This window comes from Hibiscus syriacus, unplaced genomic scaffold (assembly GCF_006381635.1).
Source record: "Hibiscus syriacus cultivar Baekdansim isolate YM2019G1 unplaced genomic scaffold, ASM638163v2 tig00117056_pilon, whole genome shotgun sequence".
Lineage (NCBI taxonomy): Eukaryota > Viridiplantae > Streptophyta > Magnoliopsida > Malvales > Malvaceae > Hibiscus > Hibiscus syriacus.
The window spans coordinates 7,468,339-7,485,904 of NW_024063539.1; the positions used below are offsets into that span (position 1 = coordinate 7,468,339).

The 17,566-nt window shown below is 34.0% G+C and overlaps 1 pseudogene; it reads left to right on the forward strand.

Annotated features, from left to right (window-relative positions):
* The first annotated feature begins 1,202 nt into the window (after positions 1-1,202).
* Positions 1,203-17,018, forward strand: LOC120198488 (annotated as a pseudogene).
* Positions 17,019-17,566: the final 548 nt, after the last annotated feature.

Consider the following 17,566-nt stretch of genomic DNA (forward strand, 5'->3'; position numbering starts at 1 on the left):
CATAAATTTTTTTTTAAAACAATTTTTTAATTTAATTACGAAACTTATTTTTACATATTAATTTCTTAAGTTAGATTCTTTTCTGTTTGATAATGTGATATTATGAAAGTATGTCACACAACATAATTTTATAGTCATAAAAATACATAAAGCTTTTAAGTTTTAAGATTAATATAAACAGGAAAATTAGATATCTAGTTACGAAAAAATATTAAACTTCAACGATTAAAAATTAATTTTTCTTCCAAATTTATGTGAAAAAGTCTATAAAAAATTAAATTGATATTATTAATTAAATGTTGATCTAGTAATATGAGATATTAAATCCATCAAATAGTATGAATGGTTAAAGGAAATATTGTTCTTCTTAAAGTTCTGAATACAAGATTAAAAAAGTTATGAACGTATATTATCTTATAATCACTCCATACTTTTAAAAAATATTAAATTTACAAATATAATTAAATTAAAAATAATTACTTTTATAATGAATTTTTATGGTCAGACAATAGATTGAATAACATAAACAATTAAGCCATCATCATATCTTGCTTATGTAATAAATGATAATATATCACACGATAGATGATAAAATTTTCATATTAATAAGATCAAAAGTCAAAACCTATTGCTGTCCCTTTGAATTTGACCTGTAATTAGAATTACCAAACTCATAGTTAGAAATAAATTAGTACTGTATATGTTTAAGATAAAAACCCAAAATGACAAGTCATTTATTATTTTTATATTTTTCATATTTATATTATATTTTTTAAAGAAATGACAATTCATTTCCTTGCTGTAAAAAAAACATAGGGAAAAAACAGAACAAATGAGCTGTAAACTTCCATTGTAATAAGAAATAAAGCCGCCTATTAGGGCCTACCATTGATTAACTTAAAATTGTTAAACAAAAAATCTCTAAGGCCCGTTTGGTTCACGGATTAAATTTAAGATACCCACATTCGGATGGTTAAATAAAAAATCTCTAATCTCTTAGTTAAGGCTCTAACCCCTCCTTTGACATAGAGAGGCTTTGTCTTCACAAGACAGACTCAAAACAAACAAAAAGACAGAACCCAGACTTATGTCATTGAGTTCCTTCAATGGTACTAAGAACAAAGACTTGGTTTCTTTGTCCCTTTTGTCTCCATTTTTCCTCATTTATTATTAGTTAGTATAATATAACGTGAAAGCGGAAGATGATGATGATGAGTGGAAACAAACAAGTTTGTAGACAAAACGAGGGCGGTGGGGGTCGAACACCAACGGCGGCGGAGTAATCTTGAAAAAGAGGCCGTGGGCGGCGGCGGAGGATGCTATTTTGGCCGAGTACGTGAGGACTCACGGTGAAGGGAACTGGAACGCGGTGCAAAAGAACACAGGGTTGGCACGTTGTGGGAAGAGTTGTAGGCTACGATGGGCTAACCATTTAAGGCCAAACTTTTTTTAAAAAAAAGAGCTTTTTCTCCTGAAGAAGAAAGAATCATTATCGAGTTGCATGCTAAAATGGGTAACAAGTGGGCTCGCATGGCTACTCAGGTAAATATGTCGAAGAAGGGTCATCGTCTTTTCTTCATTTTCTTCTTAAAAATTGATCTTTTACGTGTACATTTTGATTTTCTTTCATGGAAAATGAAACTGTGTTTTTGTTATTTGATCTTGTTTATGCTTTTGGATCATCTTCTTTGTTGATTTCTTGCTTTAAAAGTTATCATTCTCATTTTATCAGCATGAACTTCAGTCAGTGTCTGCATTTTGTTCATAATCTGGTTATTTTTCAACAGTTTGACGTAGGGTTGTAAATGAGACGTGACAGAACGCGAGTTATTCGAGATTGACTCGATCAAGGCTCGATAAATACTCGGAACGAATGGACTCGACTCGACTTAACTAGCCGAAACAAGCTACTCGATATTCGACTCGAAAAGCTCGTGAGCAGCTCGAAAATATAATATATTAAGATTTTATTTTAAAAAAAAATAAATTATTAATAATATTAATATTTATGTATTGATTTTTTTAAAATACAGTAAGATTTCATGTATTTAAGGTTTATGTTCGAGTTTGAGACTTCAATCGAGTTAAGTTTAAGAATTTTTTTTTTTCATTTTGAGCCTTTTTGATCTGCTCACGAGCTTCAGTTCAGGATTTCGAGTTCGAGTCGAGCTTGAAAATTTTAAACTCACGAAGTTTCGAGTCGAGTCGAACTCCATTTCAGAGTTTTCGAGTCGAGTTGAGCTCAGCAATACTCGAGCTCGACTCGACTCGTTTACACCCTAGTTTGATGGTCCTTTGTTCATATTTTGTTAAGAATTTCAACAGAGAATGTCTAGCTGTTTAATTTACTTCCAATAGAATGAATTGATCTGTTTGTTGCTCCAGTTTCTAAATTTTCTAGCTATTTTCTCAACCATTGAAAGAAAATCCCACAAATTTTCTATTAGTAGCTTTGAATCTGGATTGTTTTATTATAGTTTATCTAACTGTTAATAATTTCTTGCTTTTGTTAGCTTTATTTTTTTTCTTCCACTGATGCAATGTAGCTCCCAGGAAGAACAACCAATGAAATCAAGAACTATTGGAACACAAGAGTCAAGAGAAGGCAACGCCGAGGCCTCCCACTATACCCTCATGATATCCAACCCTTGCATTCCCAACACCAACGAAACCATCACCATTCGTTGCCTGTTGGGAAAATAACCGAGTAACGAGTAATTTCCCTATAACCAGATTAGTGAGAATGCGAAATAAAAGCGGAAAAATAATACTCGAAATTGATAACGAAGTTCAGCCAATTAAGCCTACGTCACCGAACTGCTGCAGATCTTTTACTAAAGAGAAAATTTACAGATGTTTACAAAAACACTTGAGAGAGAGCTAGAATGATTTGAGGATAATTTTGAAGCTAAATGGGTTAGGGTATTTATAGTTGAAGCTTAAGGACTAATCTTGTAAATATCCTAAAGTATGCAGGGACTAAAATGTAATTATGTCAATATAATTTTCAACAAAAAAATAAATGCACCGAATTCCATCGAATTCGGTGCCCCCCTTAACCCCTCTTTTTAACTTCCCTTTAGCCCCTTTTTGAATTTTTTAATAATCTCCCACTTGAAGACTGATTTTAATCTATCTTCACACCTTGATCGATGCAGCAGCATTTCTGGTCTCGTTACTCTAGCATGACAACTGAAGCTAAACACAACTTCAGTTTTTCCATAGTCACCGTCCTATAAACCCATTTGTTATTGGGCAGTTTCTCCGTGGTTGCCTTGTCCCTCAACGTCTTGGCTCCCTTCGACTCTTGTCCACTAGTCTTTGAAGGATTGTTCCTCACTTGAACATCCTCGGCAAGCCCCTGCTTCAACCCTTCTCTTAAGATGGCCTTTGAACCCATGTTCTCTACATGAACATGCTCGACAAACTCCTTGGACACAGACAACTCTTCTTGCACTTGGCTTCTACTTACCATGGCAGAAATGAACCTTATTGAGCCAACTCTCAACGCCTCTTCGATCCTGGGTTCGTCCTCTTCTCTGGACAACTTGATCTTGGGCTCATCCATCACCTTGGATGACTCGGCGGGTAATTTTGCAATTCTTCTGGTGTAACATCCTCAATACGGGGTTAGTGACCAAATTGCAATATTTCAGAATTTATTGGTCAAAGTAAAATAGTTGAATAGTTCAATGATTTATTTGGGAATGTTTACAAAAAGTTGTTAGTAATTATTAAAGGAATTAAATGGCAAAATAGTCATTTGTCATAAAAGATTTGTTTTTATCTCTTTAAGAAGAGATAAACACGTTGGGGGGAAAGTATCTGGAAAACTCTTCTTCTTCTTGCTTTCTTCTTCTCCAACGTGCTGAGCAAAGGTGAGTTTCTATTTAGTTGACTATTTGTTGATTTTATGGTTGGGTTTTGATCATTAGGTGATAACTAAGCTTAAGGAAAGTTTAAGTTATCTTAAAATCAAAAGATGAAGAAGTTACAAAAGATTAAAGAGGCATTTTTTAATGAAATCTTGAAATAGAGTTGATAAGTTGAATATGAAGATAAATTTGACTTGTCATCAATCTAATTAACATGTATGATGTGTTAGAATTGGATTTGTAACATGTTAAAATTTGGGTGTAATTCTTGAATTACATATGGAGAATAAGATTTTGATATTAAAGAGATGATTAATGAATAGAAATGAGTTTGAATATAAGTATGTAAGTTAAGAATAAGAAAACGGATGATATATGAAGTTATTAAGCTGAAAAGATTGGATTTTTGGGCATAAAAATGAATTCTGGGCTATGTGCATCGATGCACATTCAATGTGTACCGATGCATCAAGGGTAAATTTCCAGAAATTGTTCAGTGTGTATCGATGCACAGGAAGTGCATCGATGAACCCCTTAAAATAGAAACATCGAATGCAATTGGTGCATCGATGCATCCCCTTAAAATGAAAACATCGAAGGTAATTTGTGTATCGATGCATGGGTAGTGCATCGATGCACATGTTAAAGAATGCATCGATGCACTATAGAATGCATCGATGCACTTCAAGGGGAAATTGAAATGACATTTCTTTTGGTCTAAGAAATGATAGATTAGAGTATATCAATGGGATACTGATATGTATCAATGTATGATTATGTAGATATCAAACATGAACAAGTTCCGGAATGATTATCGAGTTAAGATTCGATCGAAAGAGAGAAAATCATAAAAGTGGATTGAAACTTAGTGAGGCCAAGGTGAGTGCATCTTATTTTGTTGAACTATGTTTTGATATAACAATTTAAGGCAAAATGTTTTTGGACTTGAATTGAATTTACAAAATATTTTTGGACTTAATTGAGTTTATTCAAAGTTTTAAAAGGTTTAAAAAATAATTCAAAGTCCATTAAAATCGGATTTGAGCCAAAATGCTAAAGGGTGTCAAAGTGCATCCATGCATCCCCGCAGTGCATCCATGCACCTGCAGTAATGCATTGATGGATCATGCAATGCATCCATGCACTCAAACATCGAATGAACTTAGTGCATCGATGTATCCTGCCATGCATCTATGCATCAAGGCTGCAACAGCTAGTAACGACTAGTTTATTTAAATTTAATGAAGGGGTATCGATGTACCTTGATAGTGCACCGATGCATCATGTTATGGGCAGCCTTTTTGACTAGAAAAATCATCCCCAAATGGCTCCAAAACATCCCCAACGGTTATATACGACATCAAACACATTCCAAGCTATAAATACAAGCTAAGGACACTTGAAGAAGTAAGAGAACAATTATCCAAGCAATCAAACACAAGAGAAGAGTTTTTCATTCTTATTTCATCTTTTTCTTGTAAATATTTTGTTCTTGTGAGCTCAATCTTGTAAACACCTACCTTAGAGATGTTTTCTTGTTTACGTTTTTTTTATCCTTTTGTAAAGGGGAAATGTTCTAGCTTATCCCGTGTAAAAGCTAGGGAAAGGTTCTAGTTTAGCCCGGAAAAACTAGGAAGTTGTAAGGTTACTCTTTGTCCTCAAAAGAAAGAACAAATTAGTGAATTTGTTGGAAAATCCTTGGTGAGGAGCTAAGGTAGTGGACGTAGACTTTGGTTTAGAAAGTCGAACCACTCTAAATCGCTGCGCAATTTTCTATCTTTCAATCTCCTTACTTTATAAACTCAAAAACCGTTCCGACCCCTCTTTGTAAACCGTTCTGGTTGTCGAATCGAGCTTCTGAAAATCCCAACATATTTGTATAAGATTATATGGAAATTGGACTTGTGATAAGTCTATTTCCTATAGTAATAGGTTATTAAGTCTTGATTATAAGTATGTTAACAATATGAAGTGTATGTATATTTGATTATATGAATTGATATGTTTTTGTATGTGCTATGTGGTTTATGTAAAAACACTATTAAGTGTTAATGAGAGAATATAAAATAAGTTATGAATTATAGGAATATAGAAGATAAGTCAAGAGATGTATGGAAATGGAAATAGATATTTATGAAGAGTCATAGGAGAACAAATATAAGTCATATGATAATGAAATATAAGACTATGTGAATACATGATTATGAGATAAAATATGTAATAATAGGAAAATATGATGAAAGTGAGTTCATGAGAAGTGATAGGAACTAGGTAAACATGAGTTGGACAAGTACATAGTGGTATGATCCATTATGAGAATTAGTATAATAGAGATTTTTGATTTAATTAGAGTTAAGGGAACTAAATAAGATTGAATTATAGAAGGGAATGCGAATAATATATCAATTAGGAAACTTGAATATAAAGGGATGTTACGAATATGTAAGATAAGTTATATGCTAAATATCTATGGAGCTATATGAAAAGATTATAATGAATATATAAAATTGAATTAAGTAAATAGATTAAATTAATACATAAATAAAAATACTATTAAATTATATATGTTTAGAAATACGACATAATTTATATAATCTAAGGGAATCAAAGAAATGGAGTATAAGGTAGATGATATGATATAAGTTATTATATACATATATGATATATGTTATCAAGTAATATGAAAGGACTCTGAAAATTTATATAAGCTATGTGAAAGTGTTCTAGGTGTTTCTATGTGTTATATGAAGTATATATGATCATATGTGAACAAGATATTATATGTATGTTTACATGAATACCTGATAAATGATCTAAGCTATATGATATGATATACGTGATTATATGCACTTTCGATATTTTTATATGACATGGATCTTTGTGACTACGTGAGAAAGTATATAATGTGACATGTAAATGTGAATCATATGAAAATGTTCTACGCGTAAGTGAACTACCAGTATATATGAATATGTGAAATGACAATGCCCATGTTATGTGTCTTGAGAGCTAGAGGTATAGTTGGCATGCCAAGAGTCGAGGGTCTACGCGGTCCTTCAGGACATATATGTATTCCTCGGAACATTTGTGATGTCTTTTGAGACACATACTTGATCCTTTGTATATGTATATGATTCTTAAGGAATTTTCTACGTGGTCCTTAGGGACATTTTATATGGCACTTCGGTACAATTTTACATGGCACTTTGGTGCAATTCTACGTGGCACTTCGGTGCAATTCTATGTGGCACTTCGGTGCATTTATACGTGTTGTAGTGACAGCATTAGTACACAACCTTTATAGACTCACGTATCCATAGTTCTCACATGTGTACATGGGCTAATAAAGAAATAACAACAAACATATAGTACATGTGACTTGTATGCTTTTGTGCTATGAATGATATTATATGATTTATATGATGATATGTGGATTGTATGATTAAATGAGTCAAATGTTGGTTAAAAGGCTAGGTATAAGAGGATATGTATTAAGTGATATAAACAACAATAATATTGATAACGAAATAAGGCTAATGATGGAAATGATGGGTGATGAGTATATGTGTGTGTATATGTTCTTACATGTAATGATATATTGCATAGATGTTATAGGGATTTGTTACATGAATAAGGGTATGAGTGATAGTAGTAATTGGTCATGCATGATTACAAGCTATAGTTTATATTATATGCTTATTTTCCTCACTAAGTCATAGACTTAGCGTGTGATTGTTTCACACGTAGGTTACAGAAGTGAGAAGAGTAAAGAGCAAAGTGGAGCAAGTTAGGTCAGTTACTTCTTACTGGAGATCAGATCAGAAAAGATGTCTTGAATTAAATGTATTATGTACATTGAAAATAGTTGGCATGTAATTAATGTTTTGAATTGTATATGCTCTGAACGGTTTTGCAAAAACATTTAAGCTCTGAATAGTTCTGGAAATCTTTTGAATAAGTTACAAGTATAAAAGTTTTAAATTACTCACTATTTTATACAAGTAAATATTTTGAAAAGTCAATGTGACACCTCAGAATCGGATCCGGGTCGGGTACGGGTTGGGGGTGTTACATTTAATGGTATCAGAGCTAAGGTTTAGCCGATTCTAGGCTTAAACCGAAGTCAAATGAGTTTTAAAAATGTGTACATGCCAACATAAAGTGAAAATTTTTTATCTGATAGTGTAAGGAGTGTGTTGTCTTGCTAATAGAATTAGATTGCTAAGTTATAATAGAAGTATGATTATGATAATTTCGAAATAAAGTGAAAGGTGATATTCCTGATTGTTATAGCTATTCACCTGTCCTGGCCATGCAGGATGAAGAGTGGACACATCAGGAAATGCCTCGTAAGCTCAAATGATGATTTCAGGAATTTAAATCATATGAGAATAGTGATATAAGGTATTTATTGTTTTGAATTGGAAAAGTAATATGGAGTAATTTTGTTATTTTGTGGATAAGATAGAATATGGTGAACAAGTGTCACCATAAGAGCGTAAAGATCAAGTGAGGTGGTTATCATTGGTAGAAGAGTTTAAGAATAAGTGCACCAGTTATATGTTTATAAGATGAATGAAATCAGAGTTATGGATTTGAACAAAGGGGTAGTATTGAGTATAAGCAAGAGTGTTAATATGATAAGGGTCGGTACTTTAGAAGAAAGAGCTAGCGTTGGCTAACAAGATTACATGATGAAAATTGTGTTGATTATATGAATATGATATAGTGAAGGAAATAATGATTCTTATGTTTGAGGGAAAGTAAGGGAGTATGAAAGAAAAAACATGATCGATGTTATAAGGATATTTTGATTTATATAAAGTAATGGAATAAGGAAAGAAAATGATAGAGTTACAACATTAGATATGATAAGAGTTATACAAGAAGTATCGATTATAAGTTTGATATAGAAATGAGAAAAGTGCGTAAAGTAATATGAAAAGATCATGTGTATTGAAGTACAGACAAGGATTAAGAAATGATGAAAGGTCGGATGTATATGATTGGTTAATTAGGGCTTGTGCCCTAGATTGAATAGTTGTTATTAATTAGTTGTAATATCAAAGGTAATGGATTTATAAGATTTGGAAAAGATATAAGATTGAGTTAATCAAGTATAACGTGGAATTGGATTTGGAAAGGTATTATGAGTATGTAAAAGAAGATAAGGATTTTGTATACGAACAAGAATTTTGGGCAATTCATATGGATTATTAGAGTTACGAAGATGCGATGAAGATCGATAATCAGAGATAAGTATAAGCGATATGAAAAGAGCATGAGAGTCTGAACAAAAGATATGATATATGTTAGAATGAGGTTTTTATTTGTGAATGAGTAAAGGGATAAGGAAATTAAAGGGGTAAGTATGATAAAGGTTATATAGAAGTGTAAGTGATAAGTTCGATGTAGAAATACGATAAGTGTGCAAGGAGATGTGAGAAGATTGTTTGATTATATAAAGTATATGTTTAATCACATTTTAACGAAGATTTAAAGTTTGGTATTGTTATAAAGTAATTTGAGGATAATGAAGAAGAGAATGGATGTTAATGTCTACGTGATTAGTAACATTGTATGAATTTTAGAAAGATCAAAGGGAAATACAGAATCAAATGAGAGAGAAAAGAAAGAAATGGATGAGGTTATTGGTTACTGTTTATATGATAAGCGACGGTAGATGAATGAATAAGGGAAAAGTTAGTTGAAAAACTAAAGGAATGAAAGATTAAATAAAGGAAACCATATAAGAGTATTAAAATATATGTTTTTGTCAAAGTGCGCAATGAAAATTCGAGGACGAATTTTCTTAAAAGGAGGGGAGATTTGTAACATCCTCAATACCGGGTTAGTGACCAAATTAAAATATTTCAGAATTTGTTGGTCAAAGTAAAATAGTTGAATAGTTCAATGATTTATTTGGTAATATTTCCAAAAAGTTGTTAGTAATTATTAAAGGAATTAAAGGGCAAAATGGTCATTTGTCATAAAATATTTTTTTTATCTCTTTAAGAAGAGATAAACACGTTGGGGGGAGAGTATCTGGAAAACTCTTCTTCTTCTTGCTTTCTTCTTCTCCAACGTGCTGAGCAAAGGTGAGTTTCTATTTAGTTGATTATTTGTTGATTTTATGGTTGGGTTTTAATCATTAGGTGATAACTAAGCTTAAGGAAAGCTTAAGTTATCTTAAAATCAAAAGATGAAGAAGTTACAAAAGATTAAAGAGAAGGAGTTTTTGAATGAAGTCTTGAAATAGAGTTGATAAGTTGAATTTGAAGATAAATTTGACTTGTCATCAATCTAATTAACATGTATGAAGTGTTAGAATTGGATTTGTAACATGTTAAAATTTGGGTGTAATTCTTGAATTACATATGGAGAATAAGATGTTGATGTTAAAGAGGTGATTAATGAATAGAAATGAGTTTGAATATGAGTATGTAAGTTAAGAATAAGAAAGGGGATGATATATGAAGTTATTAAGCTGAAAAGAGTGGATTTTTGGGCATAAAAATGAATTCTGGGCTATGTGCATCGATGCACGTTTAATGTGTACCGATGCATCAAGGGTAAATTTCCAGAAATTGTTCAGTGTGTATCGATGCACAGGAAGTGCATTGATGCACCCCTTAAAATGGAAACATCGAATGCAATTGGTGCATCGATGTATCCCCTTAAAATGAAAACATCGAAGGTAATTTGTGTATCGATGCATGGGTAGTGCATCGATGCACATGTTAAAGAATGCATCGATGCACTGTAGAATGCATCGATGCACTATAGAATGCATCGATACACTTCAAGGGGAAATTGAAATAGACATTTCTTTTGGTCTAAGAAATGATAGATTATATTATATCAATGGGATACTGATATGTATCAATGTACAATTATGTAGATATCGAACATGAACAAGTTCCAGAACGATTATCGAGTTAAGATTCGATCAAAAGAGAGGAAATCATAAAAGTGGATTGGAACTTAGTGAGGCCAAGGTGAGTGCATCTTATTTGTATAAGATTATATGGAAATTGGACTTGTGATAAGTCTATTTCCTATAGTAATAGCTTATTAAGTATTGATTATAAGTTTGTTAACAATATGAAGTGTATGTATGTTTGATTATATGAATTGATATTGTTGAGTTAATCGATCGATGGAGTTGGCCAAGAGGGGGGTGAATTGGCAAATAAAAATTTTGGTGGAAGCTTTGCAGAAAATTGAAAAGATTTGCACAACGATTTAAAGTGGTTCGACTTTCTCAACCAAAGTCTAAGTCCACTATCTTATCTATCCACACTAAGGATTTTCCACAAATTCACTAATTTGTCTTTCTTTTGATGACAAAGAGTAACCTTACAAATCCCTCAAGAATTATACCCCAAATTCTTGAGAACACTCTCTCCCAAGGAGAATAATATAAATTTTGCAAACTTACAAGAAAATCCTCACAAGACAAGATGTTTGCACAATTATAGAACAAAGAAAGAACACTCAAGAATAATACAATTGAGCACAATAAGTGTTATTGAAAGCAAAAATGAATATTAAATGAAATAGGCTTGAAAATGCTCAAACTTGAGGTTTGATGCTTTCTCTTTGATTCTCTCTTGATTCTTGTTGATTGTTGTTTCTTGTTATTGATCAATGGCTTCTAAGCTTGTTTAAATACACCTTCAAATGATTCTGAACATTGGGGATGATTAGTGGAGTCAATAGAGCCGTTTTAGTGTGAAATCAATTAATAAAACAGCTTGGAGCGTAGGGGGAATCGGTACCCCCTCATGGGGATTCGGTTCCCTAAGTGTAAAATTCAAATATTTTGACCGTTGAACAGGGGGAATCGGTTCCCTCCGAGCATTTTGTTTTTCTTGGAGCCAAAACATTTAGGGGGAATCGGTACCCCCTTGGGGGGGAATCGGTTCCCTCTGAGCAATTTGGAATTTTTGGCTTTGAAATGGTACGAAATATTTTGTAAAATTATTTTGAAATTATTTTAAGTTTAAAACTTAATTTTACACTTAAGTAAGGATTAAAAATGACATTTGAAAGATTTGGAGTAATATTTTGATATTTGAATAATTATATCGAATATACTTAGAAAATCTTTTGAAAAATCTTAAAATTCATTTAACTTAATTTTTTATATAAAAATATCAAAATGTTTTCAACATATATGTTTTTGTATGTGTTATGTGGTTTATGTAAAAACACTATTAAGTGTTAATGAGAGAATATAAAATAAGTTATGAATTATAGGAATATAGAAGATAAGTCAAGAGATGTATCGAAATGGAAATAGATGTTTATGAAGATTCATAGGAGAACAAATATAAGTCATATGATAATGAAATATAAGACTATGTGAATACATGGTTATGAGATAAAATATGTAATAATAGGAAAATATGATGAAAGTGAGTTCATGAGAAGTGATAGGAACTAGGTAAACATGAGTTGGACAAGTACATAGTGGTATGATCCATTATGAGAGTTAGTATAATAGAGATTTTTGATTTAATGAGAGTTAAGGGAACTAAATAAGATTGAATTATAGAAGGGAATATGAATAGTATATCAATTAGGAAACTTGAATATAAAGGGATGTTATGAATATGTAAGATAAGTTATATGCTAAATATCTATGGAGCTATATGAAAAATTATAATGAATATATGAAATTAAATTAAGTAAATAGATTAAATTAATACATAAATAAAAATACTATTAAATGATATATGTTTAGAAATACGACATAATTTATATAATCTAAGGAAATAAAAAGAAATGAAGTATAAGGTAGATGCTATGATATAAGTTATTATATACATATATGATATATGTTATCAAGTAATATGAAAGGACTCTGAAAATTTATATAAGCTATGTGAAAGTGTTCTAGGTGTTTCTATGTGTTATATGAAGTATATATGATCATATTCGAACAAGATATGATATGTATGTTTACATGAATACCTGAGAAATTATCTAAGCTATCTGATATGATATACGTGATTATATGCACTTTCGATATATGTTATATGACATAGATCTTTGTGACTACGTGAGAAAGTATATAAGCTATGTGACATGTAAATGTGAATCATATGAAAATATTCTACGCGTAAGTGAACTATGTGTATATATGAATATGTGAAATGACAATGCCCATGTTATATGTCTTGAGAGCTAGAGGTATAGTTGGCATGCCAAGAGTCGAGGGTCTACGCGGTCCTTCGAGACATATATGTATTCCTCGGAACATGTGTAATGTCTTTTGAGACACATACTTGATCCTTTGTATATGCATATGATTCTTAAGGAATTTTCTACGTGGTCCTTAGGGACATTTTATATGGCACTTCAGTGTAATTCTACGTGGCACTTCGATGCAATTCTACGTGGCACTTCGGTGCATTTATACGAGCTATGGTGACAACATTTATAGACTCACATATCCATAGTTCTCACATTTGTACATGGGCTAGTAAAGAAATAACAACAAACATATAGTACATGTGACTTGTATGCTTTTGTGCTATGAATGATATTATATGATTTATATGATGATATGTGGATTGTATGATTAAATGAGTCAAATGTTGGTTAAAAGGCTAGGTATAAGAGGATATGTATTAAGTGATATAAACGACAATAATATTGATAACGAAATAAGGCTAATGATGGAAATGATGGGTAATGAGTATATGTGTGTGTATATGTTCTTACATGTAATGATATATTGCATAGATGTTATAGGGATTTGTTACACGAATAAGAGTATGAGTAATAGTAGTAATTGGTCATGCATGATTACAAGCTATAGTTTATATTATATGCTTATTTGCCTTACTAAGTCATAGACTTAGCGTGTGATTGTTTCACACGTAGGTTACAGAAGTGAGAAGAGTAAAGAGCAAAGTGGAGCAAGACAGGTCAGTTACTTCTTACCGGAGATCAGATCAGAAAAGATGTCTTGAATTAGATGTATTCTGTACATTGAAAATAGCTGGCATGTAATTAATGTTTTGAATTGTATATGCTATGAACGGTTTTGCAAAAACATTTAAGCTCTGAATAGTTCTGGAAATCTTTTGAATAAGTTACAGGTATAAAAGTTTTAAATTACTCACTATTTTATACAAGTAAATGTTTTGAAAAGTCAATGTGACACCTCAGACTCGGATCCGGGTCGGGTACGGGTTGGGGGTGTTACATCTGGCATCTTAAGTCTACGCCCCTTCGTTTGCTCGACTCTTACCCTCGGCTTAGTATCTTTGACACTCGAACTTGTGCCAAGACTGCACATATCTTCCCCAGACTCACCATCTGGTTCATCATTGAGTGGATTTTCTCTGTCACTCGAGGAACAACATTCCTCATCCTCTGACTTGCCTTCATCACGGAATCTCTTCCCGCTACCCTCTGCTTTCGGCTTTGCTTTGGAAGTCTTGTTCTTCTTGACTCCAAATTCTTTGATGGACTCAGCGGTTGTCAAGGCTTTAGACAACTCCTTGACTTCCCTTCGCTCCAACACTCTCTTCGTCCATGGCTTCAATCCGAACATGAAGGTGAAGAATCCATCTTCTTCAGTCAAACTTGGGACTTTGAGCATGAGTTTTCTAAATCGACTCACATACTCCTTAAGTGTCCCTTTATGCCTGAGACGCTTCAACTTGGACTACGCCTTCATCCTAGAATACCATGAGCAAACTTGATCACTTTATACCCTCGGCTTGATGGTTTTATCTCTTGCTATCGCACCAGGTCCCTTCTTATGCTCGACTGCTTTGACACCCACAGTCTCGTCACGTTTTGATCCTGGGTTGACTACTTGAGAACTTGTAGTCGCACCACTCTTGCTCTTTGATTCGGATACTTTGGAGCATGTAGCCTCACCAAGTCTTTCCCCTGTCTTGATTGCTTGGATACTCGCAATCTCAGGCTTTCTTCCGGGTTCAGCTGCTTCAACATCAATAGCCTTGCCTCGTCTTGATCCTTGCTTGGCCGTATTGATCCCATCAATCGGGCCAAGTCTTTTTCCTAGCTTGGTAGCTTTAACACTTGCGACCGTGCTAATTCCCGCTACTTCTCCTTCTTCCATCCTCTTCATGATGGTTGTAAGGCGACGTTTCTCGGGACATCCTCTAATCAAATGAGGACCATTACAGAAGTAGCACTTCAATTTTCCTTGCTCCCCTTCTTCTTTACACCGGACTTAGCCTTGACATTCTTTCCCGATGACTTTCCTTGGCTACGAACAGTCGTTGGCTCACTATGGCCATTCGAAGAGCTTTCTCTACCATTTCCCTGTTGCACCTTTTCCCGGTCTCCCCCATTGTTGTCGCTATCTCTGGGCATGGGCCTGGACAACACATCGCTACTTAGCTTGACTCCCGCAAGCTCAGTCAGCTTTCCGGCTACAGCTACGACCTTCGAAAGTCTCTGGGCATCTCCTTGCTCTCCCCCGAGCATCGCCCCTGGTCTAAGTCATTCCAAGAAGGTCTTGAGCGCATCCCATTCACTCATTGCTCCCTTGCATATGAGCAGCTTCCTCTTGAGCTCATCCACTGCGTTTCTCAAAGCCATTGCTCCCACTCGAATCTGACCTTTTGGATCGTTTCTGATAATTCTTGGAAACCACCGTGCATTAGAACACATCCGTCGACAAACTCGTATCGTCGACCAAATTTTACTATTCACTATTCACGTGAATAATAACCTCGTAGAAAAACTGACAAAATTCACAACCAAAAATTCTGATACCAATTGTTGGGAAAATAACTGAGTAACGAGTAATTTCTCTATAACTAGATTAGTGAGAATGCGAAATAAAAGACGAAAAATAATACCCGAAATTGATAACGGAGTTCAACCAATTATGTCTACGTCTCCAGACTGCTACAGATCTTTTACTAAAGAGAAAATTTACAGGTATTTACAAAAACACTTGAGAGAGAGCTAGAATGATTTGGAGATAATTTTGAAGCTAAATGAGTTAGGGTATTTATACTTGAAGCTTAAGGATTAATCTTGTAAATACCCTAAAGTGTGCATAGACTAAAATGTAATTATGCCAATACCATTTTCAACAAAAAAATAAATGCACCGAATTCGATGCCCCCTTAGCCCCTCTTTTTGACTTCCTCTTAGCCCCCTTTTTGACTTTTTTAATTCGCTGCCGACAACACCGATCACATCATCGACAGGCACATCGACCTATTCATTCTCCTTCCAAACCTCGACGTCATCCTCGTCGCCAAATCTTTATGGTTCTATGCCAACGCAATCGTACCCTCTCCATGTCAATCGGTCAACGTCGTCTCACATACTCTATAACCTGCATTCGACACCGCTATATCTCCAGAGTCCGGGCGCGGTTTCGACACTGCGACCACTTCCTAGCCTTTCACCTTCAACACATGTGTCCCCACTGTAATCTCCCCATGGGCCTGCATTTTCGACTCTCCCTCTATTTGATTCTTCAACATCAAACACTACTTGTAATAATAACATCAATGCTAACAATGGCGTTAACAATAACATTAATATTATCTCCTCCGATTTTTCTTTCCCTAGAGCAACCCCTCTACTTCAGATGCCGATGCGATACAAGCGATTCAGACACAGTGTAAGCGAAAGTAACAACGATGTTTTTGTCAATGGCGGCAGTGGCAGCGGCAGCACCAGTTCGAGCTTTACGTTACAGTATCCTCCTTTTCAGAAGAATTCATTTTTCAATCCCCATGATGTTGTTGCAACCGTTTGTGGTACTAGTACTCCGTTGACATCCTCACACTACTCTTCATCTTCATATTCATTAGATCCGATCACACTTGATCTTACTTGTTCTTCAAGGATACTCCCTATCAACACCATTTTCTGTCCCTAGAAGGGAATTCAGGAGTTACATTTGATACCAATGGGAATAATAGGTATATCAACAATGATCAAAATAACAACCAGATTTTGAGTATCCCTTTTGGCGGCTTGCTGGATGATATGCTGGAGGAGGCTCAACTTTTGGCTGATGACAACGACGATAACACGCGGCGGCCGACTTGTTTGGTCGGATTGAGTATCATCTCCGAGGGTCTAGCTTCAGGACAATCCATGAAACATATTTTTAATGCAAGATAGAGATTAATAATTGAAGTTCAAATATGGCAATTAATAATATGCATAATTGTCTAAGATAGGGAAAAGAGGCCAATGTGGGGGTGTCATTGTTTATGAACCTTTTAAAGTGAATTTTTAACCTTTTAAATGTCACCATTTATACTTTTATTCTGACTATTTCTATTGCCTTTTATTTTCTTTTAACCGATGTGGGATTCATAGCAAAAGAAGAAACAATAACAGTTGAATAGCTCAACGCTACACAAGAAGACTACTCTAAGCCACTCGATATTCCTTAGTCGACGGCAATGCACGATTGGTACGACAATTGTGGGAAGTCTCCAACAGGCTTTTGGAATGAGAGCAAATAGCTTCACTATCGCTTTGGGGTGACGAAATTTCGATGTTTTGTAGGGCGGAAGACGTACTCGAGGTGATTGAATTACTACTATATTGTTCGATGTTGGATATTTAAAAAAGTATTCTTTGGTAAAGTAAAGCACGATGTGTATATTTAATTGTATATATACATGTACTAAGCTTTATGTATAAATTATATGACTACGCTA